Raw genomic sequence first — 21,812 nt, 5'->3', positions numbered from 1 at the left:
AAACTTGTGTGCATTATTCTAAGTGTAGTTATTAAAAGTCCACCTATGCTGTGTGTCTTTGAGTTTATACAGAGTCAGTTTCACCCAGAGAAAATTAATCTTGGAATCTGGCAACTATGGGATCAAAGTTGGCAAAAAGTGTATGTCATCTTTTCCCCATGATCACTCATTTTATCTCGGTTCCTAGCCAAAGCCAAGTCTAGTTCAATAAAACTTAACTTCATGACTGATTTGCAGGAGGTGGCGAAGAGGAAAATGCTCTCCACCGGTTTCCTTGTTTCTGTTCTTGCCACTTTCCAATCTGCTTGTTCCTCACCCGGCAGCCTTTGCAAAATAGAAAAAAGGAGAACATGATTCTCCCCTCTCTCATCTCTGTGCCTGGGGCCACGAGAGTTCCCTGTATCCTTATAATATATTCTCCCAGTAAGCTAGCTTTGTTACTGCAACAAATTGTCCTAATCCTTTACGGAAGTTTTTGGAGGCTCAGCTTCTTCATACATAAAATGCATGGGGGGTGGTTGTGATGTTTAAATGTGACAGTATATGTGAAGCACCCCAAATAGTGTAGAACCTCAAAAAATGATCATTCTTTTCTTTTCTCCTCATCCCATTCATAAAATACAGATGACTTTCAGATTCATATTTCCGGTTGACATCTCTCTCCTAACTGTCAGACCCATTAACCCAATAACCAGATGATTGTCTTCATGGAGATATCCTAAAGGCATCTTAGATTGAACACGTCCAAAAACTGACCTTTTGGTCCCAGCTTTGCCAAGGCTCTTGAGTCCTATCACACAGGTCTCTTGTTCCCAGTTTTGGTGAATGGTGACTTCAATGTTGTCTTTTCTTCTTCCCTGTTCCTCTTGCATCTCTTTCTGCCCACACCCTTGACAAATAAAAATGGCAAGCAATAGGATATATTGAAATATATGAGGAAGCCATTTGGTATAAACCTAATTCAGCCTGACTTTGTTGTTTCCAAAAGGGCCTGACTGTGGCTGTTGAGCACGCATTGTATATCTGCTTAGACATTTCCTATGGCCAGAACAAAGGCCCTTGAGACAAAGGTGCAACTTCCCACCAACATTGGCATTTCCTTAGGGATAAGCATCTTTCCTTAGGCTAGGAACTGATTGCTGCACTCACCTTTGACCACCCAGCTCACCTGTGACTACCCAGCTGGAGACAACAGACTGCCACCCTGCTGTGTTCACCGAGACAGCAGACCTACCTGCTGTGTCCATCAATCGGCTGTGCCGACAGAACAGTCTAGTGACTATTGTAAAAGGGACATTTCAATCCTACGTGAAACATCCTCTCTGGGGGTATATAACCACTCTGTGCACCCCACTTCTTTGGTGCCCTTTCTTCCTTTGGGAAGAAAGGCCCCGGGTTATAATCCTCAGATTTAAGCTCAGAATAAACTCTCCCAAATTTTCATTTATAGATTGGTTATGGATTATTTTCATCGACACCCTCCTGTTAAGTCTCTTCTCAAAGATCTTTACCAGCAGCCCTCTCCTTTTGTTGCCACTGCTGCTGGATCAGCCCAGGCCCCAACACTTTTTTCTTGGTTGACTGCAAAAACCCTCTTCAACATTTCGTTTCAGCATAGAACTCAAACTCCTTTGGGTAACATGCAAGACCCTTTATGATCCGACCCTGCCTCTCTCCAGTGCCATCTCTGGCCTCTTTCTATACTTTTCCAAGGACCATCCTTCTTTCGCTTCACATCAGTTGACTTAGCCTTTAAGACTTGCTTACTCTCTCCTCCAGGAAGCCCCTAACTCCTTTAAATGGAAGTGTGGCCAGAGCTTATCTGGACTAATGCACTTATCATAATGGCATTTAATTGGTTGTTTTTATATGTTTATTCCTACTAGCTTGTGAGGACAAGATCTTTGTTTTCAAACATCTGACCTACGACAGACAGGGCTCCGTAAATGCTAACTGAATGAATGAACATGATCACTTGCATCACTTTTTGCTATGGGGCAGATGGGACTCAGTTTCTATTCTTAGAACTCAAAGAAGTTTCTTTCCGGGCATTTTTTTATCATTGGTTCTCATATATTATAAACATATTTAAGAAAAAGTTTTGACTGTCCATAAAATCGCCTCCCTCATTTTCATTTATTGTGTTCTTTTCCAGTCTTTGCTTGTCTGTATTCATATTTCATTTAGCTATCATCATAGTAGTGTAGAAAATTCCATCGTATTTTTATTTCACACATCATAGACAGAGTTCTTTATCAGAATTTTCATAATTATCTTCTTAATGGCTTCTAAATATCTACTTAGTATACAATAATTTTCATAACTGTCCTCCCTTTGGGTATAGTGTACCTCCCACTTTGATCTACTGTGGATCATTATTCAATTTACTCACTTTCACTTATTGAGCACTAAGCACTTTATATCAGATGCTATTTTTTCCATTTTAAAATGAGGAGCCTGAAGCTCAGATGGGTTAAGTCACTTCCTCAAGGATCTGTAGCTGGTAAATAGTAGAGGCAGGATTTCCACTCAGGTGTGCCTAACTCAGAAGACCGTATTCTTTAGCTCCACAGCATGACACCATTACAACAAATAAGGGTCCCTCCTTTTGGGTGATACGCTAAGATAAAATCCAAGAAGAAGAGGGTTTTTTGGCTGATCCATGCATCACTGAACGTTCTAGTATGTTGCTGCTCATCCACTTCACTGTCATTTGTTAACATTTTAAAAGTGTTTTGCAAGTTTCACAATTTTAAATACCAGTTTTAATTTTTGTAGATTACGTATGAAGTTCAAACTCTTCCAAGGTGTATTTTTTACTTATCTTTATCATTTGTGGGTATTTTTGTGTGAGCTCTATTCTTATGCATTGACTCTTTACGCCATGGTCTTGGTGTTTGTCACTCTCATATAAATTTTATTTTTTCATTTTGTTTCTTCTATGATCTCAACTGCTTCAACACTCAATTCTGTTTTCCTCTCGTTGTCCTTCCATTTTCTATTTAATTTTTTATTTCGAGTTCATCTTTTGTATATGGTATGTTTAAGATGACTGGCAAACTGCCATCCTCTCATGACATTTATTAAATGAATCTTCCAGTGTTTTAAGTGTGCTGACATAGAAAGAGCATGAGCTTTTGGGAAAAAGGGTCTAGGGTGGGACTCTGGCTGTGGAGATCAACCCCACTGTAGTTTTGGGGTAGCCTTTCCCCAAGAGGGAGCACATGCTTCCTCTGCTCCACCTTCAGAACTCTGGAATGCAGGACAGAGGAAGGCAATGAGGAAGACTGAGGCATCTTCTGCCCCACTCCACACACCCATCCATGTTCCACACTCAGGTGGCCTCAGTCTGGAGATCTTGAGCCTTTCTCCAACTCGAAGCTGCAGGACACAGGAGTGCCAGCCCCACATCTCCCAAAGGACCAGAGTGGCCCTGGGCAATGGGCATGGCCCGCAACTAGAGGCAGACCTGGAGCAGTTGGCTGAGCAGGGACCTTTGCCACAGGACAAAGGCAAGCAGGTGACTATTGACACAGCCAAGGCAGAAGAGAAACAAACGTGCCTCCAGGAAGAGAGAGGAAGGCGTGGTGCTGACCTCCTTAGATGTCAATCAGGCCTTTCCTGACATTGCCTTGCTTCTGGCTGAGCAACATTTGTCACCTGACGTGTGCTGTGAGTTGCCCATGTCCCCCCACCATGCTGCGGCAAGGGCGTCTCCCACATTGACTCAGAAATTGGCAACACTTGGCTCCTAGCTGGTTATTGCTACTTCTCTTCTTGGTGGTCTTCCCTACACTCCCATCAAATATGTTTTTCCTGGCCTCTCCACCAAAAAGGGAGCCTTTGAGATGTTTTTCTCTAGTTGCTGTGCTTTTCTTCAGGATTCTCCGAATTCTACTGAGAAGGTTGTTCTATTGAATTGCGGAGCATGACTCCTTGGCTTTATCACTCATTCTGTGTCCCCTGGTGTCTGGACCCTAGGCACCTGCATCGTGAGCACTGGCAGATAGGAGCACACAAGTTCTTAGGGATGTTGTGTTCCCCCACACATAGCAATCATAGAGCTGCTCCTATCTCTCATAGAGGGCCAGGTTTTGCCTTTGCCTTGGAACTACATTGTGGATCACACCCCTGAGCATGCCTTTCCTGAAGTACATGACCTGTGGTTTAGTCGCATCGTTCTTTCCATGAGCTGGTGTTCGATCACCTTTGTCCCCGTCTTCTGGATCTCCAAGTGCTCACTACATAAGAGGCGGCTCTGCTGATGACTCTACACGGACCTGGTCCAATAGGGAGGTGGGAGAGAATTTCCCATGGGCTTTTAAAATCAATTCTTTGCTAAAATGAAGAGAAGGATCTGAGTATTTGTTTCTAAGAGAACCCTCTTAGCAGATGTCTCGATAACCAAGGTTTGGCTAAATTGTGAAATAACTCTTTTCAAACCAATTCTGTAGTTGAGCCCAGAGCAAAAAAAAAAAAAAAAAAAAAATGAGGGCTTAAAAAATTTGATTTAGGAAGAAAATCTATCTTTCCCTCTCCCCATCCCACCAGTATCCACCACCGGTGACCAACATGAGAGCGGAGAAGCCTCCAGGTGGTCCCCTCAGCCATCTGAGTCACCCTCAGAGGTTCACATCTTCTTAGCTGAGGCCCCAGACATGTGGAGCAGAGAGGTGACATTCTCACTGTGCCTTGTCCGGCTTGCTCATCCACAGGCACCATGAGCATAATAAAATGGCTGTTAATTCACAACACTAAGTTTGAGGTGGTTTGCCACACAGCTTTGGATAATCAAAACATACACCCATAATGAACACTTAGAAAAATGAAACCTAAAAAATGAAGATGTTTATGATAGCATCAAGAAACTCAAATACCTAAGGATGAATCTACTGAAAGATGAGGGAAACCTTTACGCAGAAAACTATAAAGCTCTATAAGAGGAAATTAAAGAGGACTTAAAGGGAGGAATATACCAGGGACACAAATTCAGATATTCTTGTAAAGATGTAAATTTTCCCCCAATTGATCTGTAGTTTCAATGCAATCCGTTCAAGCTCAGCAGAGGGGTAAGCTGATTCTAACATTTATAAGGAAATGTAAAGAGCCAAGAACAAGGAGGGGGCACCCACTCTTCAGAAACCGACAGCCACGGGTATGTATTAGAAAGCCACATTGATTAAGATGATACAAGAATAGACAATAGACCAATGAAACAGAACGGAAAGTCCAGAAATAGACCTATGTATTTACGGGCACTTGATTTATGTTGATGGTGGCACCACAGGGCAATTGGGAAAGAATAGTCAGAAAAAAAACCCAGAGCTGAGTCAATAGGATAGCCACACAGAAAGAATAAAATTTGGCTTCTTCCTTCCACCATACACAGAAGTCATTTCTAGGTGCTTTGTAGATTTAAATGTGAAAGACAAAACAATAGGGTATTTTGAAGACAAAATAGGAAACTATCTTCATGACTTTGGGGTACGGAAAGCTTACTTAAACAGGATTCAAAAAGCATTGGAAAGGAAAAGACTGAGAAACTGGATTACCCTAAAATGAAGAAGGTCTGTTCATCAAAAGATTCCTTTAAGAGAGTCAAAAGCAAGCTGTAGAGAGCGAGAAGATATTTGGTACATGAAGGACTGACAAAGAGCCTTTATACAGAGCGTACTAAAATATCCTTCAAATCAGTACGAAGAAGTCAACCCCATAGGAAATGTGAAAAATTTGAATAGACACTTCACAAAGAGAATAGCCAAATCAACACGTATTTGGAGAAATGATCAACCTCATTAAGACACATCCATCAGAATGGCTAACATACAGCTAATTAAATATACCTGCTGTTGATAAGACTATGGAAAAACCAGGGCGAACATTCCTGGAGGGAGATAAAGAGATGCAACCACTTCGGAAAGTTATGTAACATGTTCTGATAAAGTCGACGATACGCAAACCCGATGATCCAGCAATTCAACATTTAGGCAGATGCCCGATAGAAATGCATGCATGTGATTCAATCATTGTCATGGCAGCACCATGTGTGATATCAAACAATTGCAACAACCTGATCCAACCTGATACACAGCTCAAGAAGTTGTATATAGAACGTACAAAAAACATATAAAGAAGTTTTGGTGTATTTATACTATGAGATACTATTCAGCTATGAAAATGAATGGAACTCAACCAAATGCAGCAACATGAAAAAATACCATAAATATAATTTTGACCCAAAGAAACTAGACACCAAAGATTACCAACTCTATGATTCCATTGATAAGTTCAAAACTAGGGGTAACTAGTCTATGCGTTACAAGTTAAGCTATGTTATAAGTCTGTGCGGTTACCTTTGGAAATGTGGGAGGGTAGTAAATGGGAGAGGGTAAGAAGGGAGTTTTCGGGGTAATGGTAATATTCTACTTCTTGTTTTAGTAGTCATTATATGGGTGAAATTCACTTTGGGGAAATTCACTGATATATATACACTTAGGATTTGTGCCCTTCTCCATGCGCATGTTGTTTCAATAAAAAAGCCAAAAAGAAAGAAAAACTATTCACCCCAATTTCTCCATCTGTTATCCACGAGAAAATTCTAGATGTCCTCTCAAAAACAACAGATTTTAGGTGCTCCCAAGCCCAATATTAATTTCAAAAGGTAAATTTCTCTTTATTCAGGGTACTCAGGAATGGAACTATAAAAAAGGGCTTCAGGAAGAACACCGTGGTAAGCATGTCCTAATATGATCGGTATAAACTGTAATAGCTTGCATTTGTTGAGAGATTGTTTGTAATTATTCTGTGTTTTTTTCATGTGAGTCTGTTTTGATTCTTTCCTTTATTATAAGGATGTATCCTATAGTTTAGTATTCTTTATAACAAAAAACCAATGTATTTTATTCTGCCTCTACTATTTAATACCAACCCTTTGAAGACAGGCTTGATAAATATTGCCAAGGCCCAATTACATAATCCAGTTCGATTCTGGGAAGAGGTTATATCTTGCATGCACATAACTGGGACTAAGAAGTATGTTGCCACAGAGCTACTTCAAGGTTACAGGCTGTTCTTACATTATCTTTGTAGGAACAGCCAAGTATCAGGCGCCGGCAGAGATGTTTCACATGTAAACTCTTTTCCTAACTCCTGAACGTTCATTAAAGCAAAACCACACCTGTAAAGGAAATGAGTTTCTCCTTTCTTGGGAAACCTTAGTACTAGTTAAGTTGTTTTCTTAGGACCCAGCAGGCAGCATCTGTCACATAGTTTCTAAAGAATGAAAAGAACTATGTTTTACTGTGCACTCACTATGTTCAGGCCACTGTGCAAAGTGCGTTACATTCATATTTCATGTGGGTTTCACAACACCCCTCTGACATAGCATCTGATTTTACAGAAGAGGAAAGTGAGGCTCAGAGAGATTGAAAACATCCCCCAAGGGAAGCAGAGCTGGTCCAAGTCAGTTAACCCAAAGCCTGTGCCCTCGGCGCCATGTCACCCTGCCCAGGACCACAGGCTGGCTAGGTGCAGTGGGTCCTGAGGCTGTTGGGGGAAGGGATTTCAGGGACTGGTCACAACCTTGGTCCCCCAAAAGGTGACATTCTCAGGATCTTCCAGAAGTGAATTGAAACTTTAGCCAGGAAAACAACCATCGATAACCAAGAATATTGGCTAAGGCCCAAATTGCGGTGAGATTCATTTCAATGCATTCCGTCCGTGTCACGTGGCCCCCTGTGGCTTCTCTGGCCCCTTTGAGATGAACATGGAGCCAGAGCCCAAGAACAAATAGATCTTTGCAGCCCAGGAAGTTAATGACTGGCCTTGAGGTGGCTTGTCTCTGGAAACTGCTGAGGTGGTTCTGTGGTGACATGTCACACTTCCCTGGGATCCCACCCAAGTGGAGGGACAGGCAATTGCATCTTACCTGCACTTAACCGTGAGCAAAAGAGGGGATGGGAAGGAAGGAGTCAAAGGATGATTTAAGTTCTACAAAGGATTTCTCTTCTGTTCTTCCCTGTGAACAGCTCACCTGAATCTGTGTTTCCCGAAATCATCCCCACTTGCCCAAGCTTTGTGTATTCATCCATTCATTCATTCATTCATTCAACAAATATGTATGTCCACTCTGAGGCAGGCCCTATTTCGGGTGCCTGGAATACTTCAGAGAACCAATAAAGATTCCCAGGGTTGTGGAGCTTTCTAGTGGGAAGACCTGAAAACAAATGATGATCGTAATAAATAAGTTGATAATGCGGTAAAAGTAAATATGTATGGAAAAATGGAAAGAAGAAGTGGGAAAGGAGTGTCTGCAGTGCCAGGGGTGGTAAGGGGGTTGCAATGTGAATAAGGTGGTCCTTGCAAGTTTCTTTGAGTAAAGATTTGGGGAGCACAGGAGTTATTGAGGTGGATATATATCTGAGCAAAGAAACTTCCAGGAGAAAGCAAAGAACACTGGGATGAGAGGTCTGCAGCAGGAGCATTCTGGCTTGTTGGAGAAACAAGGAGGCTGCAGGAGTGAGTGACTGGAGGGGCAGCAGGGAGGAGACAACATCTGAGGGGACATGGGGTGCTGGGTCACGGGGACTTTGCGGAATGGTACAAGGACCTTTGGCTTTTATGGTGAGTGGCTTGGGGAGCCTTGCAGGGTGGTGGGCTGAGAGGTGACATGACTGATGCTTTAAAAGGATCACTTATGCTGGTGTGTTGAGAAAAAACTGTGCAGGGTGTGGACAAAGCAGGGGCATGAGTTGGAGATGTTTGCAGTGACCCAGCAAGAAAAGCTAGTGGCAGACCAGCTGGGACCAAAAGACTTCCTGACAGATTGGACGTGGGACGTGAGAAAAGAGAGGAATCAAGGTTTGTGCTCAGGGTTTTGGCTGAGCAAATGGGAGGACAAAATTACCTGTGAGTGGAGCAAGTATTTGGGGTAAAAATTAGCATGGTTTTTGACGTATTGAGGTTGAGACTATTAATCATCCATATGGCAATGGGGTGTAGGCAGTGGGAGGTTGAAGTTCAGGAGAGAGAGATTCAGGCTGCAGATAAAAATTTGGGGAGGACTCAGCTCCTAGATGGCATTGAAAGCCGTGAAACTGGATGAGATCGTCTTAGGTTTGGCAGATGAAATGCAGGATACCTAATTAAATTTGAATTCAGATTAATAATTTTTAGCATAAGTACGTTTCAGCAATATTCACTTGTTGACCAAGTACATATTCTTGAGTATTCTGTATTTTTATTTGCTAAGTCTGGCAGTGCTATATTGGGAGTGAGAACAGGGAGAGAAGAGGTCTGAGGACAAATCTGGGCCTGCCACAGTGAGAGGTTGGAGAGAAGAGAAGGAACACCCGAAGGAGATGGAAAGATGAATGAGGCAGGAAGAAAACAATCCAACAAGTATGGTGTTCTGGAGCCCAGAGGAAGAAAGATTATCAAAGAGGAGGAAGTGATCCGCTGCTCTCCAGGAAGAGAGCAATGGGGAATGGAAGCTGCTGGTGACCTTGACACAGAGCGGTCGCCTCCAAGAGGTGAGCATTTTGCAATGCTGAGTGTGATTCTAGTACTTATAGATTAGTACTTTTCCTACAAGTGGGGCCTGAAACGCAGGCTCTTAGTTCATCGGGGCTGGATCGATGAGAGCGGTCATGATGACTTCCACCTTTGTGTGCAGTAGACTCATTCTACCTTGAAGCTGCTCCAGAGGACCACAATCAGCGGGGTTTTAAATATGTTCAGTAGCTGCCTCCCTTCGCAGACAGTCATGAGTATGGATGCAGAATTGAAGTAGATGAAGGGTAGTATGCACTGACGGACACGGGGAGGCTGGCTGACACGAGAAAGAACTGGAGGGTTACCTGACTCATGGAGCCTCGTTTCAGAGAACCTCGAGGAAGCAGGATGTTAACTCAACTGGGAACCATGGTTATTCAAGAGCGAGATGGAGCTGTAAGCGCCCACCTGCCACAGCACACAGGCACTTTCCAAAGCTCAAATTCCTGGAAAAAGAAAGCAGTAGTGGTACCCTCTGAATCCTTTAATTCTTTTAAAATGTGGCTGTTACCATTAAGTCCCTTAATTCAAGAAAAACCAACTTTCTTTACCTGTAATCAATGGGAGGTAGTCTCTGTGTCATGTCGCCCGAGCAAGACATTTCTTAGCGTTAAAAAACAAAACAAATAAACAAAATGTTCAATACATAGATAGCTTGGCCTTCACTGTGTTAAAACATAAAAATGGTGCTGAATGTGGGAGGTAAGGTGATTTTCACACAGTGTAACATCACCTGGGACAGGAGACATTCTCTCACCTTGAGTGCAACAAGATTGCGACTCAAGATTTGGCCTCGCTTTTGACAACACAGAGCTCATCTTTGTTCGCTATTGAAATGATATCATGACTAAAAACCTTAGTCAGCCTTTTGTACTACAAAATGCGCTAGAGAATAGGTCTGTACATAACTGCAAATTATTAAGAGTATTCTACTGGCTTTCTTAAAAAAAAAAGCAATAATGCTTATGCTCACTACATTGTGACTAAGTATATAATCTATCTACTTAAATCTAAGGTCATTTTGTTTTTACAGTTTATCCTCCCTGAAAAACTCAGTGATATGGAGTTGAAAAACAATTTGCATAGATCTCTATATGTTAGTTATTATATGACTTCATTTATCTATGAAAGCTTTTTGTGATTGTACATTTAATCAGATAGAGACATCTGGTAAACCACATCATTGTTCTTTTAAAAACTCAAAATTGGGGCTGGCCCTGTGGTTGGGTGGTTAAGTTTGTGTGCTCCGCTTTGGTAGCCCAGGGGCTTGCAGGTTAGGATCTTGGGCAGGGACATGGCACTGCTCATCGGGTCATGCTGAGATGGCATCCCTCATAGCACAACCAGAGGCACTCACAACTAGAACATACAACTACGTACTGGGGGGCTTTGGGGAGAAGAAGAAGGAAAAAAAAAAAAGATTGGCAACAGATGTTAGCTCAGGGCCAATCTTTGAAAAAAATAAATGGAAAATTATGCATATTTATAAATTGTGAATATTTACTTATTTTGGTGCAGCCTGGTTACCAAATCTAATGTGTTTAACTTGTATCTATTCTTTCGCACATCTAGTTACTTTTGAATAAATGCTGTTCACTGTTTATCATCTTCCTCCTTGTAAAGTGGTGAGACCGTATTCCTCACAGCCTGCCAACTTAATCTGCCATTTATATTAGAGTAGTGGTTCTCAAAAGTTAGCGTATGCCAGAATCACATGTAGGGCTGGTTAGGTCACAGAGCTCTGGTCCCGCCCCCAGAGTTTCTGATTCACTAGGTCTGGGTGGGGCCTGAGAATTTACCTTTATATCAAGTTCCCAGGTATCGCAGATGCTGCTGGTCCAGGGACCACACTACACTTAGAGAATAATGGTGGTAGAGCTTGTCTGTAAAGTTCTCCACGCTGAACTGTGCAGAGGCCATGAGGAGCGTCCCACTCCAGCTCCTCATTTTACAGTTGAGAAACCATGATGCAGCGAATAAATGTCAAAGTCAATCTAAGATCAGAGCCCAGGGTCCACGTCTAGTATCCCAGAATTCCAGAGTGGGTCATTGTCACTTCCGTCCACTGACATTTCTCGCCTATCTGTTCCGGACAGAGAAGTACTAATTCTTTCTTTTCTTCTCTAAGTCAAAAGGGAATCTATTTTTATATTATGTTTAAATTATGCACCTTCTTTCCTCCTTTTGATGATAGGCAGAAAGGAGCTTGAATTGGAGTTAGAAGAATGAAATAGATGTTGGAAACATCAAGAACATTATCATTTCCTAACAAATGTTGGAGAGGGTATGGAGTAAAGGGAACCCTCATACACTGCTGGTGGGAATGCAAACTGGTGCAGCCACTATGGAAAACAGTATGGAGATTCCCCAAAAAACTAAAAATAGACCTATCATATGACCCAGCCTTCCCACTACTGGGTATTTATCCAAAGAACTTGAAATCAACAATTCAAAGAGATTTATGCACCCCTATGTTCATTGCAGCATTATTCACAATAGCCAAGATGTGGAAGCAACCCAAGTGCCCATTAACTGATGAATGGATAAAGAAGATATGGTATATATACACAACGGAATTCAACTCAGCCATAAAAAAGACAAAATTGTGCCATTTGCAACAGCATGGATGGACTTTGAGAGTACTATGTTAAGTGAAATAAGCCAGACAGAGAAAGACAAACACCGTATGATTTCACTCATTTGGAAGATGAACAAACACATGGAAAGGGAGAACAGACTGGTGGTTACCAGAGGGGAAGGGGGCAGGGGGAGGGTGAAAGGGGTAAAGGGGCTCACATGTGTGGTGATGGATGGAAACTAGACTACTGGGGATGAGCAAGATGCAGTCTATACAGAAACTGACATACGATAATGTACACCTGAAATTACACAATGTTATAAATCAATATGACCGCAATAAAATAACTTTAAAAAAAAGAGAACTTTCTCATTTCTGGCTATACTTCTTTGAACTTGAACCTCAGTGTTGCTTTTCTGTCTGATTTAGGAAGGCCACGTCTCATGGTGCCTGCAGGCCTTTGGGAAGTTCCTGTCCACAGGCCCCTGCTGAGCCCTGATGAGGTCCTTGTAGGGTATCACACACAGCTGCTCAGCTTCTGGCCCATATAGCTCTGCCCCTCTGACCAGAGCAAGGGACTCGCTCTCAGTGACCGAGGAAGGCATTTGGCTGCTCTCCAAGCCCTCACAGGACAGCAAGCTGGTCTCAAACCCTTCTTTGTGGGCTCCGCCACAGGCTCCCTACCCCAAGGACGTGTGTCCAGTGGTTAGGGGAACCCTGGGAGGCCCCCCCAGAAGTGAGGTGCTCATTTCCTTCACTCTTGGATATCCACACCTATCTTGAGAGTTCTGCTGTCCCCAAGGGGGCTTGGCAGGTGGCTCTTGTGTCAGGCAGTGAGCCCCTCTACCACACTCCCTACCCCAGTCTAGAGAGGGAAACAGGCTCTCACATCATAATGAATTCTCTAAACTCTTTTGTTTATGGCATAAACTCTGAGCCTGGGGAATTCTAAGCCTCATTCTATCAAACTGTTATCTTGGTTTATTTTGGCCATCAAAAGCTAAGCCAGAATTATTCACAATAACCAAAATGTGGAAACAACCCAAATGTCCGTCAATAGATGAGTGGATAAACAAAATGTGGCATATTCATACAATCCAATATTATTCAGTCTTCAAAAAAGAACCAAAGTTCTGACACATGCTACAACATGGATGAACCTTGAAAACACTATGTTAAGTGAATAAGGACAAATATTGTATGATTCTACACACATGACGTACCTAGACTAGGCAAATTCATAGCGACAGGAAGTAGAATGGTGTTATAGAGGCCGAGGGGAAGAGGAAATGGGAGTTTTTGTTTTATGGGCACAGAGTTTCAGTTTTTCAAGACAAAAAGAGTTCTGGAGATTGGTTGCACAACAATGTGAATGTACTTACTACTACTGAACGGTACACTTAAAAATAGTTCAGATGGTACATTTCATTTTACATATATTTTACTATAGTTAAAAAAATTTTAAAGCAAAACAAATATTTCTGTAAAACAAAAAGGAATGAAGTTCTGATACGTGCTACAACATGGATGAAGCTCGTAAACATTGTGCTAAATGAAATAAGCTGGAGACAAAAGGAGAAATATTGTATGATGCCGCTTGTGTGAGGTACCTAGAAGAGGTGAATTCGTGGAGACAGCATCACCGAGTTTGCCAGGGAGGTGAAGTGGGGGAATGAGGAGGTATTGTTCCAGGTACGTGAAACATTGTGAGTTGCTGTTTGGGAAGATGAAGAAGTTCTGGAGACGGATGGTGGCGATGGTTGCACAACACGATGAATGTACTTAATGCCCCAAATTGTACACTTAAAAATAGTGAAAATGGTACATTTTATGTTATGTTTGACCACAGTAAAAAAGTGAAAAGAAAGTAAAAGCTAAGCAATGGCTCCTTTGGTCTCCTGCAGACTATCTTAGCTTCTTGGGCTGGAGGCAGGTCCTGGGCTAAAGGGGAGGAGCACGATAAAGATGGCTTTGGTGTCTCAGCGCTGATTGCCTCTCTGCTGCAGAAGGGCAAGTGGGTCCATGTGCAAGGCTCTGGGCACCCAGATGCAGGAACCGCCAGCTCTCAGGCTGTTGGGTTCGGAGGTGGCGTGTGTTCTAGTTGGAAACAGCATGCGCACAGGGGCGTGGAGCAGCACACCCTCTCCTCCCCCCTTCCAGAAGCCACAGCATGCAGAAAAAGAAGTCAACTCTAATATACTCGGGCCAGGACGTGGGCAACTAAATTCCAGTCCTGTCTGTCACTAACAACATTTCACAATTTGGGCAAGTCACTAGTCTAGGAGCGTTGGGTTTTTAACCGGAAAATGAAGACATTGGACTCGACTATTTTTAAAATTCCTTGGAACTCCAACATTCTGAGTCTACATAAACAAAATAGGCCTCTGACATATGTTTGTTGAATGAGTAAATGGGAAGATAAGTATTTGTATTCTCTTGAGAGAATACTGAGGAAGGGTCACTGGTTCCTCTTTAGGGTGGGGAGGAACTGGATAGCTCCGGGCATCGTCTTCTCTTGTCAACAGGATGTCTGAGAGTGTCACCTTACCACAGGAAATCATGGAACAAAATATGTGGTTCAAGTGTTCCAAAGAATGCATACTGAGAGAATTATTCTTTTCCTTTAAGTAAGAAGGTTTATCTTAGAATGAAAAGGAACCAACAAAATATATGAAACTAGAAATGAACAAAGCATAGGAAAGGAGAAGAATTTAGAGTCCAAAAAAATTATGACAAATGAGGTGAAAGTGGATGGAACTGAGTAAAGACAGGGGTGTTTTCACAAGTCAAGACAAATTATCTAACTATTCTGTGGTCTGTCTGTGCTCTGCAGCCGTAGATGGAGCAGGCAAGTATTACTGGCATTGTAAAGTGGTTCTTATCTAACTCGAGGATAAAGATTTAAACAAGAAGAAGTAAATGTGTCTTTAACTAAGAGAAAAGGGACAGAGATACAATCTTCAAACCCCTTCGTTTTAATTTCGAAATAGTTACAGTTTTAAAATAATTTTAAGATGAATGTATGAGATTACCTATAGATTCTTGAAATTTGGAAGCCACTGAGTTCTTAGGAAGGAAGATAGTAATTGCATTATAAATACCTAATTTTTGTTTTCTCCGATAATTCTACTTCTGAAAGAAAACCGAAATTAGATATGACACGTCAATTTTAAGTGCTATTATGCACACTAATATAATATATTATTTCAGACTGTGGAACTTCTTGACCTTGAAAATGCGCAATCCACAATCTCCTTGTGCCAAGAAGTTTCTGAAGAAATCATGCTGCAAAGACAGGTACAGCTGGTGTCCATTTAGCATCACAGGGAAGAGAAGCACCATTAAAATTCACTCCCAGTATCTGAACTTTACATCTTTAAGCAGCAAAATGGTTTTCAAATTCTAATAACTCTGAGCGAAACATTTATACAATAAAGTACATACTTGCTTGTTTTCTCAACTAGAATATTCAGAACATAATTTAACCTTTTTCGTGTTGACTCACCGTGAATCATCATTATGAATCAAAACCATAGAATTCTAGTACAAAAAGGTACGTTAGCAATCAGCTAGCTCCATTTCTTCATTTTCTAGGTGCATAAATGGAGGCGAGATAGGAGTTAAAGGGAAGGCAGGGGTGTGTTGCTAGTTTGAAGGGAGCTGGTCCAGAAGCCAGGACTTCAATTCTTGGTCCAAGGCTCTGACCACCACGCCCTAGGCCTTGTGCCCTCCAGATGGGTGAATGGGGTGGCGCTCTTAAGATGCTGTAAATGCTGCAAAGGTGACTTGCCCCTTTGCAAAATGGGCTCAAACAATGCAATTTTCACCTTAGCCTCTGCTGTTGATGGTTTTTCTACCTTCACTCTCACCTATCATTTGTAGCTCTGTGGGTGTGTGTGGAATAAATGTGTTGTCTGCTGCTAAATGTAACCCTGCTCTCCTCACTTGGGGCTTCTGCTCTGCTGTAAAATATCAGAGGTGTGGCCCCACAGGGGTCTTTCTGCTATGAGCCCCTGAGTCACTTTCCTGGGGACAGGGCCACCCCCTTTCCTCTTGGTGCTGCCCGCTGCACCTCCCCTTCCCTAACTGCCAATAGGATGGGTGGGAAAAGCCTTCTGTTTCCTCTTTCCTTCTTGGCCCAGCAGATAGGTATCCAGGTCTTGTATTTGTCTGCTCTGGCTGTCATAATAAAGTACTGAAAACTGCGGAGCTTAAACAACAGATGTTTATTTTCTCCCAGTCCTGGGGGCTGGAAGTCCAAGATCAAGGTGTCTGCAAAGCTGGCTTCTCCTTGGCTTGGAGATGGCTGTCTTCTCCCTGTGTCTTCACATGGTTGTCCCTCTGTTGTCTCTGTCCTCATCTCCTCTTCTAATAAGGTCATCAATCATATTGAATGAGAGCCCACCCCAGTGACCTCATTTTAACTTAATTACCTCTTTAAAGGCCCTGTCTCCAAATGCTATCACATTCTGAGGTCCTGGGGGTTAGGACTTCAGCATATGAATTTGGGGGAAACTCAGTTCAGCCCACAACAGGTCCCTTTCACTTTTAAAGTTACCATGAATCACTCCGGGGGAACAGTCGTAATTGTCCCAGGATTTTATAAAGTTCTGATATAGTCAAGATCCCTGAAGAACAGTTCCAGGCTTACTTCTAAGATGGTAACTAGAACAAAGAATGATTGATAAATTCATTCATTCATTCCAGAAGGATCTGTTCCCACATCATTCCAACAAGGGCAGTGATTGACACTGCAAACTCGAGCCTTGGAGACTGTCTTCCAGGCCCTGCAGGGGCAGGAGGAATAGGGAAGGCCAGTTGGATGCCTTTGGGTTGCACAGCAAGGAGTACACGGAGAGGGCCAGAGAGGACAGGGCCTAGGCCATCCAGAAATGGCGGCTCCAAAGGCTGGGATGCAGGTTGGGCTTTCTGAGGCTGGCAGTTATCACCAGCATCACCCCCTTTAGTTCTGTGCCTTTTCCCTTCACTGATGACAGGCTAAGAAAAGGCCACAGAAAAACTTCAGTCACCTGGGTGCTGGGAAGCAATTGAAAACCAACTGAGTAAGAGATTTATTTGGTGTCTGATAAGAACAAAAAGTTCTTTGTAGGTACAGAGGACTCAGAACTTGGAATCTGGCCACCATAAGAGTGTGCAGAATGTTCAGTCCCCACAGCTGCTTCTCCAGTCTTGCCCAGAAACCCTGAGTGTTGTCATCCCAAGTTCTACCTTTATACGGATCCTGTCACTCAGCCTGCATGCCTGTCTGTCCTCTTCAATGCCGGGACACTCTCTGTCCATAGGTGTTTCTCCCTTTCTCCCCCTCTCCCCACCCCAGGACTGCCTGTGGAGGGAAACATGCATCCACTCCTCCATCCAACATCCATCCACTCCTCCACCCAACATCCATCCACTCCTCCACCCAACATCCATTCAACATCCATCCACTCCTCTAGCCAATATCCATCCAGCATCCACCCAACATCCATTCAACATCTGTCCATTCTTTCATCCAACATCCATCCAACATCTGTCCATTCCATTTAACTCTGAACACAAGCAGGGTACCAAGGGCCACTCTTCTTCCTTTAAAAGTCTCTTATTTTCCAAAGATGAATATCTGAGAAGCTTGATGACCAAGTCTGTCAGAGGAAACTGAGGTCAAAAAGTGTCTGCTGAGCTCAGTGTGACTAACTCGCCCGAATTTCAGACTATGAATCAGGGGACTATAATGGCTTCTCTGTGACTTCCTTCTCTCTCAGGCCCTGTAGAGGTGAAGTATTTCCTCCTTAAGATGTTACTTAAAAAGAAAAAAGCTGGAGAGGGGCTGAGGGTGGAGAATCAATTGATATCTTTTTCGAAATCACACTAAGAAGAGGACAACAAGAAAAACATGAATTCAGAAATCTAAATGACCTCTTAGACAAGGCCCTAAGTATATAAGGATTAGAAAGAGGCTTTACAATGCTGGAAAGATCTTTTAGTCCACATAAAAATGCCCTTTACGAGGAACTGTGAATTTGGATTTTCGCGCTGGTCCTTTCCTGGCAAATTGGCTCTCTCTCTCTACACCCAGGAGCAAAGTTCCCTCTGGGAGTCCTACGTTAAAAGTGTCCCAGGGGAACAAGGAGGCGTATGCTGGTTTACCTAATTAACTTTACTCTTATCTTGTAAATTCAACCTTTGTAAAGTCATCAGTTCTTCTTAGTTTTAAGGCCTGTCTCTGGCCAAATTCCCATTCAGAAGAAATACAGTAATTGAATAACTTAAGCCTTTACTGTCATCTCTCTAAAGGGTACATTCATAACATACTCAAATTTGCCTTAAAATTCTCTTTCCCCATTCTCTCTTGCTCTCAAAATTTTATAAGCTTGTATGGCAATTGCTTCCAACTCCTTTCTCCAGCCCCCCAAACTCTTGGACTCCAGTTGGTACAGGGGCTTGTCTCTCTCACCCCACTTTCCTCCACTCTCCACTTTCTACATCTATGATTATCTCCTGTGAGAAGTTGCTCAGCCCGTAAGGTCAATCCAGTTCCATTTGCCTTTCCAGTTTGGCCCTGTTTTCATCTCTCCTTGGCCCTTGTACCCAACTGCTTCAAGCAACAACATCCAAACTCCCCCATTAGTAGCTGCTCAGCCAAAGGGAAGAACCCTCCTAGGTTATTCATTTTGTTTTTGTTCCTGTTGCATAATGTCGGTCATCAACTCATCATCCACAGGCCGAGAGAAGGATAAAAGAAAATCATTTAAAATCCTTTTCGTAATCATCTAATAGCTTTGTACTTATCATTTTGGGAAAACCATTGTCGCTTTTAAATGTTGAAAATGTCTGAATCGTGAAAAGTCATGTAACTGACTTAAGAAAGCCAGCACCTTTGTATGAAAAATAGAGGAAAAAAGAATAAATGATTTACTTTATTTTCATCATTTAATGATTACAGATACGTTAGAATTCTGTTCCAGTCAATCAGACTATGCTTTTGTCCTCGTGTGGATGGGCATTCGAAGGTAAAAATACCAAAGAGAGAACCTCAAAGGGTGTGAAGGATGAAAATGTGAAGAGAAACAGAGCTTTTACTGATCACAGCACTGGTTCTGGTACAGGTTCTCCGGTTCTGTTCTCAGATGTGTCTCTGATTCACTTATTCTCTTTGAACCCAAGATCTTTTTTTGTGACATCAGAGACGTTTCCTCCATCTTGCCTGCAGGAACATTGGGTTGTTTGCCAAGAGCTTTGATTTTCTTGTCTAGCTCCACAAGACAGAGCAGGCAGTCTTCTAGAACTGGGGAGGAGAGATGGTCTTATCTGTAGCTCCAGGAAGAAGATTTAGAAGAGGTCCATGTCTCATGCCTGCTCCAACACTGGACAATAACCTGTAAATTGGAGAACCAAACCAAATATCCTCTAAGCGTTTTATCACAAACGGTACTTCCATGACACAAGAATTATCCCTGAGAGAACTCCTCACAGCAATTGCCTTTTAACAATGATATAAGTTAGATTGGAGAGGGGGGAGCATGAGGACAGAAAGTCCAGTTACAAGCCTAATGGTAGTGACAGTAAGAATGAGCAGGTGGTGATAAATTCAAGAGACACCATAGGAATTGAAATGGGAGTATAAATAACCAGTTATAGAGAAAGGAAGAAATTAAAAGGCATTGTGAAGATATGAAATGGTGGTACCATTAAAAGGAATTCATAAATGAGAGGAGACTGCTTTGGTTAAATATAGTGCTGAGCTCCAACCGTGTGTTGAGTGCTGATGAAACACCATGGCCTGTGTGGAGTGCTGGAGCAGAGCCAGACTCCCAAAGGAAGGGATGGGAAAGGACCATGCCTTCAACAAGATGGATCATTAATGCCAAAGGGTGCAGGTGCAAGGACAAGGAAAGCGTATATTCACAGATACATGTTGGTAGAGGGTGTGGTCAGCTCTTGTAGTTATAAGGAAACACACCTCAGATTATCTCAAGTGGCGGGGTTAATGCAAGGTCACTTGGTGAACTGAAGAAACACCGGAAGCCTTTTGTGTCTAACATTTTCCGAATTGGGACATTCAGCTGTGTCGGTGAAGAACTGGAAAACTGACCCGCCTCAGTTCAGAACTGAACAGATCAATGACCGTCTTCTTCATTAGTCCTTCAGAGCCATACTTCTAGGACACGAGCTGACTGGAGCACCTCTTTCAGTCAGTTTGAGTCTGGCCACCTCACACACTGTTGGCCTGAGGTCCAGCCAAGATGAATTTGCCTTAGGCTTGAACGCCAATCATTGGTCCAGTCAGTCATATCCAGAGTACAGGCTGGCTTCCCTTGAAGCACGTGGTACAAGCCCTGGAACCTTTATGCCCCCAGAACATCCTATGGCCTCTTTTCATGGGGGTGGGGATGAGGGAAATGTTCTTTGGGTTTCATGGTCTGTAAGAACAGCGTGGGAAAGAGACTGGATACATTGCCTGAGCACAAGGAGCTCCAGGAGAGAGAAAAAAAATCCCAGAGAAAAGGGAAAGAAATAGAACAAGGTCCCAGAGGAAGTAGGAAGGATTCAAAAGCACAGATGGAGGAGTGGTTATCCTTTTCAGAGAGGAAAAAAAACCATTCTTTCTGAGAAACAGGAGTGAGTGGGATAGACTCAGTTTACTCAAGGATGCAAGAGTTAAGAGGTAGAGTCGAATGATTTTTACAACTAAAAGGGACCTTGAGGATCCTCTGCACAGTTTTATGTGTAGCTGGGACTCCAAAGGAACAGGAAGCTACTTCAAGTAAGAGGGAGGCCCCAGTCGGAGTTTCAGAGAATGAATTTGCAGTGGAACAAATCTAACAAAACAGAGGGTTCTGGGATTGGGAGCCAAGATGGCGAACAGCACTGGGGGTGGGATGGGGGACAGGTGGGGTGGGCATCATCTAGGACTGCTAGAGGACCCATAGATCAAAAGCAGGGAACTCTGAAGATGGGGCATTAGAAAGGCTGCCATGGGTGTTGACATTACTGAATGTGATGGGCTAGAGAGGAAATTTGATTCGGGGTCTGATGGTGAGAGAGCATCTTGTGATTCGGTAAATTTGTGGTGGTACAGGAAAGACTCAGGCTTTGTGGTGGAACAGACAAGGTCTGAGTCCTCGATCTGTAATTGGGTGGCAACGGGGAGAGAACCACAGTTCATGCCGAGGTTTCTCCAGGGCCCACTTTTGCTCTTCTCCCATCCCAAGAGTCATTTCACAACTTTCCAGACACTGTTCTTTATTTATGATGGAGGTGGGGGTGTGTGGTGGGGATTTGCTAGTGGCTGTAGCTGATTGTGCCATCTCCCCACAGGCTTAAGACTCATACCTTTGCCTGGTGGCCCTTTGCTCTTGGGGAGAGGGCTTGACTCTCATCCTATCCTGATGACTCAGGGGTCGCAGGATCACATCAGCTTCCTGGGCCAAGTCAACACCAGCCTGGTCCTGAGGTCATTAGAGCTTGAATCTGAGCCTTGCTCTCCAGGTATCAGTCTCCTCTCTCCCACTCCCTATGGGCTCTATCACTGCCCTTCTCACTTCCTCCTTTTGGGTTAACTTCATGAGCAGAGAAGCTCAGGCTTCTCCTAGTCTCGAGGAGGTCCAAGCCTTCTACAGCAGCTGGGAAGAGACCCTGCTGCCCTTGTTGCATCAGGCCTGGCTGACCGGCTGCATCCCTA

Source organism: Equus quagga, chromosome 8 (genome assembly GCF_021613505.1).
Source record: "Equus quagga isolate Etosha38 chromosome 8, UCLA_HA_Equagga_1.0, whole genome shotgun sequence".
Classification (NCBI taxonomy): Eukaryota; Metazoa; Chordata; class Mammalia; order Perissodactyla; family Equidae; genus Equus; species Equus quagga.
This window is presented reverse-complemented; position numbering follows the sequence as displayed.